The sequence below is a fragment of the Pleurodeles waltl genome, chromosome 1_1 (genome assembly GCF_031143425.1).
Source record: "Pleurodeles waltl isolate 20211129_DDA chromosome 1_1, aPleWal1.hap1.20221129, whole genome shotgun sequence".
Taxonomy (NCBI): Eukaryota; Metazoa; Chordata; class Amphibia; order Caudata; family Salamandridae; genus Pleurodeles; species Pleurodeles waltl.
Window position 1 is genome coordinate 718,625,400 of NC_090436.1, and position 15,121 is coordinate 718,640,520.

The following is a 15,121-nucleotide window of genomic DNA, read 5'->3' on the forward strand; positions in this document are numbered from 1 at the left end:
GTACACCTGAGGCACCATTTAGGCCTATACAACGATATACTGTTACAGTGACAACATGCAATGCAGTGTAGTGTTTGGAAATATGGAATACTGACCAGCTGCTCACCGTTTGCTCCCTAGATTGCAACCACTGCGGATGAACAGGAGATGGAGACATCCCCCCCATGTACAGGCCCCTGGTGGACTTGGCAACAATGGAGGACAGGCACATTATCCTCACCTATAGACGGGACAGGGCCACAATCACAGAGTTGTGTGTCCAATTGGAACCTGATCTGATATCTGTTATCCGTCAGCCCACTGGGATCCTCCCACTTGTGCAAGTCCTATCAGTGCTCCATTTCCTGGCAACTGGCTCCTTCCAAGTGAAAGTGGGCTTGGCAGCAGGAATGTCTCAGACAATGTTCTCAATAGTGCTGACCAGAGTTTTGTCTTCCCTGATTAAACACATGCGCAGCTACATTGTTTTCCCCCAGGTGGAGGATTTGGCCACAGTGAAAGCAGATTTCTATGCAATGGGACATATCCCCAACATTATTGGGGCAATAGATGGTACTCATACTGCATTTGCCACCCCCCCCCAGAGAAATGAACAGGTGTTCCGAAATCGAAAGAGCTTCCACTCTATGAATGTGCAGATAGTGTGCCTGGCGGACCAGTACATCTCCCATGTCAATGCAAAGTATCCTGGTTCTGTGCATGTGCATGATGCCTTAATCCTGAGGAATAGCAGCATCCCATATGTGATGGCTCAACTCCAAAGGCACCGGGTGTGGCTAATAGGTGAGCCCTGGTTCCCACCCAGTAGGTGTTGGTGTATGGGTATGGTGTGGGCCCTAAGGGTTAGTATGTGTCTAACAGTTGTCCCTCGATATTTGCAGGTGACTCTGGTTACCTCAACCTCTCATGGCTAAGGATTCCCGTGAGGAATCCCAGGACAAAGGCAGAGGGACGTTACAATGAGGCACATGGGCGAACAAGAATAATAATAGAAAGGACATTCGGCCTCTTGAAGGCCAGGTTTTGTTGCCTCCATCTTACTGGTGGATCCCTGTACTATTCACTCAAGAAGGTGTGCCAGATCATCGTGGCATGCAGTATGTTGCACAACCTTGCCTTATGTCACCAGGTGCCTTTTCTGCTGGAGGATGAGGCTGGAGATGGGTGTGTGGCAGCAGTGGAGCCTGTGGACAGTGAAGATGAGGAGGCAGAGGATGAGGATGAGGACAACAGAAGTGCTATAATACGACAATACTTCCAATGACACACAGGTCATTCCTATCTATACATTACTACACAGTAGTATTGCAGTGTTTAAAGCTTGTTAAACTAATACATAGTTCAATCATTTGACAGACTCCATACTTGTATTTATTCAAATGGAGTTTATTTAAGTGCTAATAAGTAGAGGGGGATGTGCAATGGGCTGGGGTGATGATGAAGGAAAGTCCAGGTTAGAGTCCAGTCTATTTGTATTACAGGTGCATTGTCCAAGGAGGCATAGGAAGTGGAGCAATGGCAGTTCAAGGTGTACAGGGTGACAGAGTGGGACACAAGGGTGACAATCAGGAGAGTCTTATTTCCTGACGGGGTCTTGGCATTAGTCTTTGGCTTCTGCCTGCATCACAGGGACCGTTTGTGGGGTGATACTCCTTCTGCAGTTGGTGGTGTGCTGGTGGCCTGGTGTTCTTGTGGCGGGGCCTCCTGTCCACTAGCGGCAGCGGAGGTGGAAGGCTGTTTATCGGTTTGGCTAGTGTCAGGGGCCCGGTGGTGTGGCACTGCCTCCCTCATTGTGTTGCCCATGTCAGCCATCACCCCTGCAATGGTGACCAGGGTGGGGTTGATGTTCTTCAAGTCCTCCCTGATCCCCAGGTACTGTCCCTCCTGCAGTCGCTGGGTCTCCTGTAGCTTGTCCAGTATCTAGCCCATCATCTCCTGGGAATGGTGGTATGCTCCCAGGATGTTGGTGAGTGCCTCCTGGAGTCAGTTCCCTGGGCCTGTCGTCACCCTGTCACACAGCAGTCCTCCCGGCTTGCCACTTGTCCTGTGCCTCTGTCCCCTGAACCGTGTGCCCACTGCACCTGACCACAGGTCCCTGATCGTCCTGTGTTTGTGGGGTGGCCTGGGGTCCCTGCAGTGGTGGACACTCTGCTGATTGATGTGTCCTGGGGACAGAGGAATGGGCCACCTGGGTGGGTACTGTGCTGGTGTTTCCTGAGGGGGGAGGCTCTGTGGTGGTATGGGACTGTTCCTAGGTTACCGACTATTGGAGATCCCTGATGAGCCAGGTTGCTCATCCAGATCCAGGTGTCCAGAGCTGCTGTCATCACTGTGGGCCTTTTCTGAGGGGGACTGGATGTTGCTGGCACCTCCTCTCCGTGACGTTGGGTGGGGGACCTGTGGGGATGTAAATGCAGTGTTGTTGTTTCTGTGTGTGTCATCTTGTGCATGGGTGTGTTGCCCTCAAGGGTTGCTATTGCTGTGTCCGCTTTGCCTTGTGTGAGTAGTTATTTTTTGGGCTAGGGGATTTTTCTCTATTGTGCATGCTTTAGTGATGGGGGTCCATGCAGGTCTGTAAAGGGGGTCCGTGCATTGGTGTTACATGCAGGGCTTGGTATTGGGAGGGGTGGGTTGTGATTGTGGGGGGTGTGTGAGGAGGTGGAGTGATGAGAGTGAGGGTAAGGATGGGGGTTTGTGATGGCATGCAGGTAGGGGGGGTGATAGTAATAGGGAGTTAACTTACCAGAGTCCAGTCCTTCTCCTTACAGTCCCTCAGGATGCATGATTGCCAAGACTTGCTCCTCCCATATTGTTAGTTGTGGTGGAGTAGGTGGGGGCCCACAGCTATTTGGTGTCTTGCTGCTGTGGAACGCACCTTCCCTTGTAGGTCGTTCCATCTCTTCCTGATGTCATCCCTTGCTCTGGGGTGCTGTCCCACGGCATTGACCCTGTCAATGATTCCCTGCCATAGATCCATCTTCCCTGCAATGGATGTCTGCTGCACCTGTGAATCTGAACCGCTGTGGCTCTACCTGGATGATTTCCTCTACCATGACCCTTAGCTCCTCCTCTGAGAACCTGGGATGTTGTTGTGGTGCCATGGGTGTAGTGTGAGTGGTGTGGGTGAGGGTGTGTGGGGTGATGTGTTGGGGTGTGTGATCTAAGGTGCAGGGATGGTGGTATGTGGCTCTGGTTGTGTGGGTGCTCTTGCTGTATCTCTCTCTGTTGGCAATTGTTTCTATTCGTAAAGGGTTGTGGGTAGTGTGGGTGTGTGTTTTTTAGCAGTGTGGGTGTGTGGGTCTGGTGTGTGTATGTGTTTCAGGCGTGTGTAGTTTGAATGGTTTAATGTGGTGTTGTTTTGCATGTGTGTGTGTATTTTGAGTGCAGCGGTATGTACCGCCAATGGTTTAGTGCCATTGAATGTCCTCCCTTGAAGAAGAAGAACTCCAGATCCGTCAAGTTTAATGTAGGTTCTTTATTGAAGCATCCTATCCATCAGCAGCCCTGTACATCCAGCTCTCCACTCTCTTCCAGCCAACTCCAACATTCCACATTCTACAATGAGGTCATATGTGACCTCATCCTGAGACAAAGCAATACCAACACTCCGCTCCTGCTGAGATCACATAAGCCATCTACCACACCGCCACAGTGATTCGTGGGTCATAATGCTGTGCTGTTCTGTTAGCGTAACGGTGTGGGTTTTGCTACCATCAGTTTATCACCGACCTTTGGGCTGGTGGACATGTGTGTGTGGCTGTATAGTGACGGATTGCTATGTGCGGGTCATTATATGGGTAATCTGCTGCGGCGGCGGTATGTTGGCGGCAGTCAGCATGGTGGTAAGCGGTACTTACCGCCAATTTCATAATGAGGGTCTATGTAAATTACCAAGCGGCAGTCGCTACTGGGTAGTTATAGTTAGGATCATGTTCCCATAGTAAATCCCTTTTTTGTGTTGCTAATAACAGTGGCGCTGTTTGATCAATGTCCAAGAAATTTCCCAAAGTGCTACTTTTTGACAAGTTTGCACACGGAATATTTTGGGGAGACTTGTCAAGCGTGGGTCAAGAAAAAAGGGGTCCAAAAACATGTTTTTGCCATTCAATTTTCCATAGGAACTTTAGACAGAGATTCGTCCCAAAGCACTCCCCTCTGTAGTTTTTGAGCACATAATGCTCAAAATCTTTGCATATATCATGCCCCATACACTCAGCGGACCCAAGAAATCTCCTGCTGAGATCTGATTGGCAGCCAACACATCAACAAGGAAGTCGTGGCAACAATTTTAGGAATCAAACTCCTGAGTCCTAAAACAAATGCAAATAAAAGACCTAGGGGTAGGGTAGGAATACCCTATACTCCAAAGTCTGGTAGTGGGGACAGCAACCAAAGTGCTGACACTGGGCACACGCGTGGAGGAAGAAGCCTATGGCTCCCCGAAGGCATTGACAGACACGCATACGTGTCTATCCTTTCCTAGCTAGGGAAGTCTTTCCCGATAGCGGTTTTGTTCCAGCTAATAGGAGCACCCCAAGGCCAGATGTTGCAACTTGCTTCCAAAGACTATAGGACGAAAGGTGGTATTGCCCTTCTCGAGTCCTAATGAGGCCCTGACTAGAGAGGCCGAAACGCGTCGACACATCTTTTGCGAGATTGAGGGCTTGCATGCTAATGCATTTTAATTAAGAAACGAGACATGCACTACATAATACCTTTGGAAATAAATAGATAGGTATTTGACAGCTGGGTGCAGCCAAGGCCCTCAATCATTACATTTTCAGTGGATTACAACTTTAACTCCATGATAGTGACCACAATGTAAAGAAATAATGAGGGGCATAACCCTCCTTTGATACACCGCCATTACTCAGGGATTTGGTCTCTTGTCATAATTGTTTGTGATGTCATGTATATATTTTTATGTTATGTATATATTCATGTTACAGAATGTTCACCGAATAACCACTGCTGACCTTTGTTATCAAAATAATTTAAATAAATAAGGGAAAGAAATTGACCCTAAAGATCTGGATTGAGCACTGGTTTCTTAAATCAATGAGTGTATTTGTCCCTACCTGCTGATATTTTGCATTCGCAAATTTGCAGAGGATCATCAAACCTGGGACAAAAACAAAGCACTGGCTCACGCGCTCCTTTTTAAAACTGTGCCAAAAGTCTGGGGGCAAAGATAAGTGTTTATTTTGGGGAGGAGGTGGCACAAGGACCACATTGTTGTGCCTCTGCCTTCTGTTCCCCTTAAATTGTATAATAAAAGGGGAGGAAGGCCATGTGGACCCCCTCTCTGAGCCTAAAAGCCCTCAGAAACATCATCCCCCAAGGTCCAGTAAATAAATGAAGGGTACCGGGCTGCATGGCCCCACTCCATCCTCCCAGGGCTGAAATGAAATGTATGATAAAAGGGGAGACAGGCTGCCTGGTTCCCCTTCCTGAGCCTAAAGGCCCCAGGCTCCAGCCCCAGGGGCTTAACAGTAATTAAAAGGGATAGAGGCCACAAGGACCCCTGCCCTGTGCCTTTGAAGGCCCTGGAGATCCTATTCCCTGGGGCTGGCTCAGTTACTGTGTCTCAGGGAGTGCCCCTTCTGTGACACAGTAGTTCCCTTGCTCACACTGATGCAGGCAGGGAAACAAATGATTTCTCCCACCTCATGGGAGCATTTTCAAGTCTTCTGCCATAGCAGAGCAAACATGTATTCCCAGCCTGCAGGAGTGTGGGCAGAGAAGGCTAGTCTGCTCCCACCTGGTGGGAGATTTAAACTTGCTCCTGCCAGCTGCAGGCAGGGAAACAGAACATGTATAGATTCCGCCCTGAGGGAGCATGCAAAAACAACTGCAGCATGCGGAAGAACGCTGCGGGGTGGGTAACGGGGCACTCACGTCTAGCACCAAGGCTACTTCAACTACGCTCTGTGACCTGACCAGTCTTTTCCCTGACTGCTGGCTTTGTCAGAAGGCATTATGACATCAGAACTAAACTGTACTGAGTTCTGACGTCATTTCATTATATTGTGTGACTGAGTGTGTCACAAGTCTACTATTATAAAGAGATTAGAGACAGATTTTTACACAAGGATTGCAGAATCCCATGTATTATATGTCGATCCAGGTCTGCACATATTGGCATTCTTGATGATATTGGTGGCAGAAAAAAATGAATGCCACATTAATGAAATGACTTTTGAACTTCTCACTCACATCTGGATGTTCCTATATGGTGTATACTTTTTTCAATAATTTACGACATAGTGTTGCGTACGGGACGCATGGAAAAATTCCTCCTGGATACAAATTTCCTTTTTAGCATACAAGGAGCTTTCTAATTTGAACCAACATACCAATGATATGACTGCATGGTAGTTGAAACATTCCATCAAATTGTTCTGCTGTGTTTTTGTACTGCACCGTAGCCTAGAGATGGCAGGTGATGGTCACTATTAGTTTACAGGTTTGGGAAATAAACTCTCCTCTTTTCGTGTTTGAAGTAATATGCTCCATCATCACCAATATGATGTGTATCTTTCCCTCGAGGCAAACCTAGACAGGCATGTACTTGTTTTGTTCCCACATCAGGTTTCTCAGGTTTATATGTTCGTTTCCTTGCGATTCTGCTCCCACCTTGACTCCTGGCTGCAGGTGCTGAGGCCTTCCCACTACCAGCTACTAGTCTGACATTTTCTTATACACACATTGCAACATATGCCATCAAGTGTAAGTGCTTCTCTTCCATTTTTATAATCCGTCAAAAAGCTTTTAACTTCATTTTGTCGCGTTCGCGCAGTTGGCAGATGTTCTTTTGAAGGGTAATTGCGTTGTTATCGCATTCTCACCTGCAGTGAAACTGTTTCCTCTTGTTGCCTCTAAGACCTGTTGCCTGTCCAAGTTGGAGACAGAAGTGGCCTTAAAATGATACCTGTTCACCTCTGGGTTAATTCAGCCATAACTGGGCTAATGGAAATATGTGGTGTTATGTGAAGTTCTGCTGGTGATATTAATATGTCCTGCTGTTTGATTAAAACAGTAGTTGCATTGTCTTATTCCAAAGTCCAGAATCAGTAGTAGCTGGGAAATTTTGAAAATGATTGAGCATAGATCGCAGCATGGCCCCCTGTATAGCAAGAGTGCCTGACCCATACTTACTCCCTAGTAATGTAATTTTTAGCACATCATATAGAAAATATAAGGGCCATAGTTCCAGATGAGATGACCATGAAATATTTAAAAGAATTATTGGGTTAGCAACAAGTCTACTCTTCAACAGAGGTGCAGGAATGAGGCAGGAGAGGTTTTATACCAACATGTTTTTTTTTTTTACAAAAGGAAGCATTTTTTTTTTAAATAGGCAAATTATATGAAAAGCAATTTTTGCATGGTTTTATAGATTCCGTGCTAACAACGACTCCAATCAAATAATATTAGCAGGAGTGTTGCACGTATAGGCTTTGGGTGCTCTCTGTGCCAGTGGTTTGATCAACTAGTCTAGGGCACCTTATTTTGCCTGTGCTGGGGACCACACTTTGAACAGAATAACCTCTGGGCACCAGGGTAAAATTGAAGTGCAGATATGCTATGTGGAATTTGAAGGCAGGTAAGATTTCATACTCATTCATTCTTTGTACTCATTTGAGACTGGAAATAGGAACTTCAACTATGACCCAGCGGTCATGGTGGTTTGCGTCAAACAGAACAGAAGAGGATGCGTGCAACTGTTGCAGTACCAGAGCATAATAGTTGAAATAGACTGGGAAAAGGGTCAAACAGTGACTATTATTGTACATATGTGTGATCTCATCATGTAAATTGTATATTGGAGCCACAGAGTTTCCTGGTGCACTTTCAGTGCAGAGGAATCCTGAAACAAATCTGGTGCTTTGTTTTTGGTGGTGACTCCAAACAAAATTCAAACAAAATAATTTATTAAAATTCATCTAATAAAATATTTAAGAAGGATGGCTCGGGATGGAGTGTCCTGGAGAGCATGCGTTTGCATTCCAGTAAGGCAGACTCAGGCTTTTAACTGTCAGTGGTGGATAAATACCATAATAACAATAATATCTGTCATTTACAGCACTTAACAAGCATTTGCAATGCAATGGGTCTCGCATTTGCTCCATTTAGAGCTATTGGTGTTGCAAATTCCTTACTGGACTTTTCTTGCGAAATAAACTGAAAATAAAAAGTAAAACATTAGTTGACAAAAGTGAGCCGTTTTAAAGCGCCATGGCTGCCATGAGCATGAGAGAAACAAAAGGAAAAGGAAGTTTGCTCACAGTCAAACATATCGGCAAATGTGCAATTATCCATGTAATTGGGTCAGTTTGCAAAACGGTAACAAAATCGCCCCAAGGCTGGGCAACCATCAAGCATTTACCAATAATAACAAAGGATTTTTGAAAGGCAAGCCTACGACCGAGTGAAAGGGATGGTCGTGAGGTGGGTGTGGTTAAAAGCCCACAGTACTAACAACAGGAAAAAGTGCTCTCGACCTAAAAAGCATAAAGAATGGAAAGCAAAAAAGCAATGGCAAAGCAAAGTATTGCCCCACCATCCCTGGTGCTAAAGTGCACTTCTTTTTGTTGGATCTGCATATCTGATCTGCTAAGATGTCATCACTCACAGTGCAAGAGCGATAATGACTGAAGTGGTCTGCAGCAATGCCCCATGTTATGCTATGGTAGGTGGAAGCAAAATGTGAAAAACAGCTGAATAGACCAGTGGATGAAAATGGCTGAGCCAAAGGCCACCTATGTATCCTTATATGTTTTCCTTGATTATAATGAATTATTTTGACTACAAGAAGCTGTATGCCTGGTTGAAAGGAAGTTTATGCTGCATAGGTCAATGATATGGTGAGGGAAGAAAATGGAAAAAACCTGTGTGTAGATAATAAATTAGAACAACTCTCTGAAAGCCATTGTGGTACTAGAATATCATGTACAAAATATTCTCTAAGAAAATAATGTATCCTAAATATCATTCATAAAATCATCAACCCATTGAAGGTAATATCAGAAAAAATACAACCAGCAGTACTTTAGTAAAATATTTGTGTAATACAATATTGATGTTAAATGATTTTTTGTGGACAACATTTTGACATACAACCATAAAGCCTACATAACACACAACCCACTTGTGGATGTATATATAAATATATATATATATATATATATATATATATATATATATATATATATATATGTATATTCATTACTTTAGAAACCGATAATTCATATGGATGAATTTTGGCTGTGTGTTAGAGGACACATAACTCAAGGGTGTTATGTCATATCAATGGTGTACAGATTTCCTGCCACTGGGAGTCTTCAACAAAGTTTTATAAGTAAAATACAAAAAGCACTAATTTATAGGATGCATACTGTTATAATGTGACCTCTCTGCCCTGATGACACCGACAAACCACTCGGCCTTCAACCTCATGGCTTATAATCTTGATACTGCAATCTGTTCATGGGAATATAGAACCATGAATCAAGTTATATAATCTTTCTCACTCCCTCTTTCTCTCCTTTTTCACTCCCTCTCTCTCACCTTTACATTCAAAGAATCCCCACCTTGCTATATTTTACTACAGAAACAAGGCCCAGGCAGAACTAGTATCCTAGTCCTCCTGAAAGAATCAAAGAAATGAAACGTTTAAAAGTCAAAGAGCGATGGTTATGGAAAAAATCTAATATATCATAACATAAGAAAAGGTCTTCCTACCGAGAACACTGATGCCCATTCTGCTTTACAGAGAATAGGCCCACACAAAGAGATGATTTCAGGATGCTTAAACATGCAGCTGTACAACTAACACTACTTTTAGCAAGAGAATACGTGAATGATGGAACTCTGTTACTGAAAATCACAAGTTGTCAGGACCTCACTGTAAAGCATGAAGAACAGAGCTCTGGGGAAAATTAATTTAAACAATGAATGGGCGTTCTTAAGTATGTACAATCGTTATCATTAACCTTTAGACTCGGCTTGGATTTTGGTCTCTTGTGCTCCTATTATCCAGTACAGCACATAACTTCTGGGTCATCCATTCTACACTCTTCTTTGCTTGCTTGCAACAAATATTTGTTGCTGTCACACACAGCTAATCAGACTGTCAACCACAAAACGATTTGATACATTTGGCACTTAGGGCCAGATGTAGCAAAGAGATTGCGAGTCGCAAATGGCGAAAATCGCCGTTTGCGAGGCGCAAATGCCTCTTTGCTATGTAGAAATGCATTTTGCGAGTCGGATCCGACTCGCAAAATGCATTTCCGACTCGCAAATAGGAAGGGGTGTTCCCTTCTTATTTGCGACTCGCAATGCTATGCAATTCCATTTGCGACCGCAAAAGTGGCCGCAAATGGAATCGCAGTTACCATCCACTTGAAGTGGATGGTAACCCAGTCGCAAACGGGACCCCTTCCCCTTTGTGACTGGACATAAAAATATTTTTCCAGAGCAGGCAGTGGTCCAACGGACCACTACCTGCCCTGAAAAAATCCGAAACAAAAGGTTTCGTTTTTTTTTACGAAGTGCAGCTCGTTTTCCATTAAGGAAATCGGGCTACACTTTGAAAAAAAAAAACAGCTTTATTTAGAAGCAGTCACGGACATGGTGGTCTGCTGTCTCCAGTAGGCCACCATCCCCGTGAGTGCCCAGACTCGCTATGGGGTCGCAAATTGCGACCCACTTCATTAATATTAATGAGGTGGGTCCTTGCGACCCCATAGCGAGTTGCAGAAGGTGTCTGAGACACCTTTCTGCATTTGGTTTCGCGAGTTGCAATTTGTGAGTCGCTATGACTCGCAAATTACAAGTCGCAAACCATACTTACCTACATCTGGCCCTTAGACCCTTAAAGCAGTGATCATCAAACTTTTCAATGTCGAGCTACTCCAGAGTAAATGCCTTTAGGAGCATTCCAACCCCGCCAAAAATGTAGTTTCATGAAGAGGATGTTCGGAGCGAGCAAGAAGAAATAAACATACTAAATAATTATATTTTCTGCTAGAGGTGGTGAAACGAGGAAACCGCAGGGAAAGCATGCATTTTTTTACTTTTGAAAATAAATTCAAAGTGTCCGAAACGTGAAGAAAACACTTCAGAACTATTTCAGCACTAAGTTATTCCTAGATTATGATTAGATACGCACTTCAGCCAGTCTTAAGACCTGTAAATAACAAGAATTACTTTTGCCGAATTTCATGGTGCTCAAAGCAGTTTAGCAACTTAGCAGCTACGGCGACCCCAGCAGCCTGCTCCTTCTGGAGCTTTACAAAAACAAATAGCACCTACTTTTCTTTCTGCCACCCATCCACATAGGAATTATTGCAAATGTAGCTAGAATAACAACAAAAAGAAAAAAAAAAAAACAGAAATTAAAATTATTTGTCCCTGTCATCACACATCCAAAAGAGGTAACTCATGGGCTCCCTGATTAATGTAAAGCAGGCATAGACTGTCCCACAGGCGCTTAAAGGAAGGCCTAGCGGTCAGCGAAAGTTTTGATGAGAAATGTACACAAGCATTTCCAATGCAACGGGTTCCACATTTCTCCGAGTTAGAGCTATTAGCAGTTGTAAACTCCCAACCGGACTTTTCTTGCCACATTAAATGGAAAAAAAGAGCACGATCGCGCCGCTACAGTTCACTCGTAGTGAAACCTAACGGCAAAAGTGCAATTATCTACGAAACCGGCAAAAGTGCAATTAAGTAAGTAACAGGGTCGATGTCTTGCAAAGCCCTCGACTTCTTCCACGCGAGATCACGCTGAGAAAAAAGATAAAAAGTAGTCCACAAATTGGACGGAAAACATCGAGCCTCGTATGTTTTCAGTACTTGGTCGCTGTGCTCGAGGAGGGCAAACCACTGGAAAAGGCATGACTTATGCATGCCTTCCACTAATGAAAGCAAGCAGATTTTTAAAGGCAAGCCCACGAACCATTGAAAGAAACTGACGTGAGATGGACGGGGCTCTGACCCCTTTTCTAACTACTAAAGCGTCTTGCAAGCGATAGGCATGCGCAAGCACAAACTAGCGCAGGCTTGACCCTAAAAACGGCAGAGGTGTACTAAATACAGCTACACAACAAATGCTGTAACAAGTAGAACCCAAGCGGTTCCAGGAGTAGCCTCTGTGACTGCTTGGAGGCTTGGGTAAATGCTCTCTGTCCCTACTTTTTTGGTGTTTGCAGCAACCACAAGCAGGTAAGATAGCTCAAGAATCTGCTGCGATCTGAGTAGCACCTGCGGGAAGCAGGGCCTACGCTGAGCATGACTGACATCATCTCACATTGCTCCTTGGGTGTTCCAAGCAAATATTTTGAATGGAGAGGATCACTGCGTTGTAAGATGTTCTGTGTATAGCACATTAAAGGTAAGTGAAAATTAAACAAAATAATTCTGAAAGAGTTAACAGGCAGCACTTTTATGCAATCAATAGTAACTTTATTTCGGCTAAAAGCCATAAAAGTGAACAATAAAACACCATATCATAATTGAACAACATGTCACTTATAAAAGGAAATAAACAAGAAATGCCACATTATACGTTAAGAGCCCTAAATAAGTTATAAAATCTCGTAATTGTAAAAACAGTGCAAAACAAACATTGCTCTTAAAATCTTAAAATCCTAAAATATTAAATATAACATGTAATGGGCCATTATATCTTAACTGCAGACAGATGAAAGCTTGTTATATTAAATAAATAAAATCTACGACCAAAATGTTAAAGCACACAATTATGGCAGTTCTCTGGTTCTTATAGCCCATGCACTTTGCAAATATCTTGCAACTGAAAAAACTATTTTGTCATTTGTGTCAGTTGTCAAAAGGCGTAATGCTGTATTCCATTCCCTTATCCACAATGACCTACATAACGGAGCAATCCACTTCTTCCTAGGTGCCAACTATCTAGGGCAAAAAAACATAAAGTGCGCAAGTGACTCTGTTGTCTCTTGACAATAATGACAGAATGTTGAATTGCAGTCCTCCACTCTCCATCTCGCTGTAAATGTCTTGAGCGGAAGGATCCCTAACCTGAACTTAATGAAAAGTGTTTTGGTATAGGGAGGGTTTACGTTGTCCATATAGGCCTCAAATTTGGGGCTACATTTATGGCCTAGAAACTGTAGGGTCCGGCTGCCTTGGTTTTTAGACCAGATTTGTAGCAAGATGTTCTCCCAATAGCACCTATTTATACGCTCTTTTGCTTCCTTAGTCAGGTTATGAGGAGCACTCCACACCTCCTCCATTTTGAGGAGTTTACACATATCTCTAATGTGTCTAAACCAGGGGATCTTTAATGCACAGTCACCTACGAGAAACTCATCTAATACTACATGGAGGGTGGACAGATACTCAGAGGTCCAAAGACGAACCCAATACATGAGTGGTCTTAGTGGAATTTCGTTGTGGATCTCATTTAAGGCTAGGTCAAATCTAAGGGGGGTGAGAGGTGTACTCATCGGCAGCCGCAAAAAGTTTTGTAGGAAATGGTTTTCTACCGTAGTCAAACACCTAGAGTTAGTGTGTCCCCAAAGCTCAGCGCCATAGGTTGAAGCTGCCACTGCTGCTGCTTTATAGACAGTAATGGCGGGTGATATCTCCCCTTCCGAAATATTAGCAATTTTCCTCCCTTTCACTGTTGACCTCTGCCTAAAAACTGTCAGACTCTTCCCGATCTGCGCCGACCATTTTTGGTCATCACTTAGCCTAATCCCCAGATAGTCGAATTGGCTGACTCTCTCCACTGGTTGGCCTGCTATGGTCATTTTCCCCCTAAACAATTTGTGCGGATTAACCCCTTCTGTGCCTTGGACGAGGTGACCTCGTCCAAGGCTACAGTTCCCCTGTGCCTTGGTCGAGGTCACCTCGTCCAAGGCACACGGGAACTTGGGGGAGTGCTAGCGCGCCCCCCGTGCACCCCCTCCCCCCCAAGGCGGGGATGGAAGGGGAAGACCTTCCCTTTCCACCCCCGACCCGCCCCCGGCAATCCGATGACGCCAGCGCGTGCACAGCGCGCCGACGTCATCAGGTGTTGCTGTACGCGCTGGAAGCCGTTTGCTTCCAGCGCGTCGAGGAGGAAAGGACACAAAAGGTGAGTCCTTTCCGTTTTGGGGGTTTTGGGGGGGTGGGGAAACAGTCACGGGGGAAAGGAAAGGCTTTTTCCTTTCCCCCTGTGCCTGTTTTCACAAGATTCCTGCTCCACGATCGCGGGCAGGGCCCGCGATCGTGGAGCAGGAATCTCCACTAGACACCAGGGATTTTCTTGGCTATGTTTATTTTGGGGGCGACCCCTTGGGCAAGGGTTGCCCCACTAGGGGGCTATTTTTTTTAGTATTTCGGCCCCCACCCTGTGGGCAGATCGCCAATTTTTCAGCGGATCTGGCCCGGGGGGGGGGGGGGGGGGAGCGAAATCCACTAGACTCCAGGGATTTTGTTTTTATTGTGTTTTTTGGGGGCAACACCTTGGGCAAGGATCGCTCCCCTGGGGGGCTATTTTTTTTTTCTGTTTCGGCCCCCCGATGGCAGACCAGCCATTTTTTTGGACGATCTGGCCCCCGGTGGGTGGAAGCGCACTAGGCGCCAGGGATTGTGTGGTGTGTGTAGTGTGTGTTTGGGGGCACCCCTTGGGCAACGGTCGCCCCCCTAAAGTGGGGAAACTTCGTATTGGCCATCTCTGCCCCCTTTGGGGGCAGATGGGCCTATTTTTGTAGGCCCATCTGCCTCCAAGGAGGGCAGAAACCACCAATACGCCAGGGATTTTTTTTTGTTTTGTTTTGTGCTGGGGGTGCCCCCTTTGGGAAGGGTCACCCCCTAAAGGGGGCACAGAGGTGTTGCCCATTTCTGCCCCCTTTGGGGGCAGATTGGCCAATTTGTTTACGCCATCTACCCCCGAGGGGGGCAGGATCCACTTAGGTACCAGGGACAACTTCTAAATTCTTGGTGGTGGGGTGTTTGTCAACTGGCGAAGTATTTGTATTTGTGATTATAACAATGTATTTCTTCTTTTTCTTCTAGTTCAACGCTTTTGCTTCCTTTGCTGTGGATCCTTGCTGTTTTGGCAGTAGTTGTCCTGCGGTTTGCATAGGTG